This window comes from Chrysochloris asiatica, unplaced genomic scaffold (genome assembly GCF_000296735.1).
Source record: "Chrysochloris asiatica unplaced genomic scaffold, ChrAsi1.0 scaffold00035, whole genome shotgun sequence".
NCBI classification, from domain to species: Eukaryota; Metazoa; Chordata; class Mammalia; order Afrosoricida; family Chrysochloridae; genus Chrysochloris; species Chrysochloris asiatica.
Genome location: NW_006408553.1, coordinates 2,183,533 through 2,185,760, shown reverse-complemented (window position 1 = coordinate 2,185,760; position 2,228 = coordinate 2,183,533).

The window sequence follows — 2,228 nt, the reverse complement described above, 5'->3', positions numbered from 1 at the left end:
TTCTTTCAGTTTGAGAAATGCTGAGCGTGTTCTTCCCTTTTGGTTTTTTATCTCCAGGTTTTTGCATATTTCATTGTAATACTTGACTGTCATCTCTAGTTGCCCTTTGACATTTTCTGTTCAGTTCTGTGACTTCATCATTTCTTCCACTCAAGCAACAGGTAAGTATATAGGGAGGAAAATGACACTAATGAGGTACACACACCATAGAATGGTCAACCATTCGAGATAAAAAGGGCAGCCTTTACTTAAGGATAAAATTCAGGAGGATTGGAAATGAAGGAATGGAAACAGGAAACACAGGGAGAAAGTTAAATAGGGGGCTTCAATCACTGAGATGGAATGAAGTATATGATTTGTTGAATGTAAAACTGACGATCTGTTCTGTAAATCTTCATTCAATTCACAATAAAGTTATTTTGTTTTAATGCAACTTTACTACACTCCCTCCTCTCCCAGGGCCCTACGTGGGAGCATTGAGTTCCTCGGCTAAACAGCTGAGGATGATAAAATGTACTTTGTAATCTCCCTAGGATACCCATGTCTTGCTTAGCCTAGGCCTCCAGGTCCTATGAAGTAGGATTTCCATTGTGGTCCTTATGTAAGAAAGCTATTTGGGCTGCAAAGCATTCTGTGCAAGATAATACTTGGGCAATTATCTCCTGATTTGTCTCACCTAGCCAACAAACATTTAGAAGTATCACTATATACAGTTAATGTGCCAGACTGCAAAGCCATTTGAACTGCAAGGTCAGCAGTTCAAGCTCACCAGCTGCTCCTCGGAAACGCTATACAGGGTCGCTATGGGTCGGAACCAACTTGATGGCACTTCACAACAACAAGTATATACAGTTGTTGTAGAAATAACACTTAGCTATGACATCAGACAGATTTGAACTTGAACATTAGCCTTTCTGCAGTTTTTTTCATTTATAAAATGGAAATATGATAAGACCACTATGAAGATGAAACAGACTAACAGAAGTACTTGGTACGTGTACATAATAGGTGCTTTACAGATGTGTGTATGATAAATAGAAGGCTAAGACATGGGTGTTGACCTCTAGTTGATACTATAGTTGGACTATGACTATAATATGAGGAAACTTCTAAAAATAGTTTGCGGAAACCTTTCATTATCTTTTCATTCCATTTTCCCATGAACTTTCTGAAGGCCCCTGTCTTAGGCCAACTACGCTAATTAAATCTATACCCTTCTCTCCTGCTCCACTGTCATCTCCTCTCACAGAGAATGCAACACCCTCCAAGTGGCTTTTTCCCAATCTGTTCACCATAAGTATCTAGAGGGTCTAGGCCACCAGAGTCCCCTCATGAAAACCTCTCAAGGCTTCCTACTGTTCTCAGGGTAAATCGGACAACTCCTTACCATGTCCTGGCAAACCTCAGGCTGGCAGTTTTTGCCAACTCTTCCAATCTTATCTCACACCATTCTTCCCTGGCTTGCATCCGCAATTACCGCCACACTTACCGCTTTTTTTGTTCACGGAACACACCAAGCCTTTTCCGACTTAATAGCTTTTGCACCTGCAGTTGCCTCTAACTGGAATTCTCTTCCCCTAGGTCTTTACACAGATGGTGTGTTCTCATCCTTTGGTTCTCAACTCAAACATCACCTCGGCATGAAGGCTTTCTCTTGTTACTCTCCCCAAATTACTCTCTATGATACCAAACTGTTTATTTTTTCCATAGCACTTGCTTCAACCTGTGAGAATTTTATGTTTAAATTGTTTATTGTATGTTTCTCCACTAGAATGTAACTTCAATGAGAACAAAGACTGTATCGGTAGCCTCTCGAACAAAAATAAGGAAAACATGGCACAGATTGAGGGAGGATAAATGACTTGGCTCTTGGCATTTTACTGGTAACTGACCAAAGTGGACTTTGACCCTACACCCAAATTCTACGAACTCCATGATGGTGGTGCTGGTGTGTTGTGAAGTTGGTTCTGACTCCTAGTGACCCTGTAGTTGGAAGTCCAGTGTTGATCCTACAGAGCGCCATACCAGAAGAGAAATAGACAATAGAGAAGAGAAAAAAGAAAAGTAGAGTCACACAATGAAGGTAAAAGGAGCCCTGGTGGTGCAAAGATTAAGTGCTCAGGTGCTAACTGAAAGTTTGGCAGCTCGAACCCACCAGATACTCCTCTAGAGAAAGTCCTGGTGATTTGCTTCTATAAAGATTACAGCCAAGAAAACCCTATGAAGCA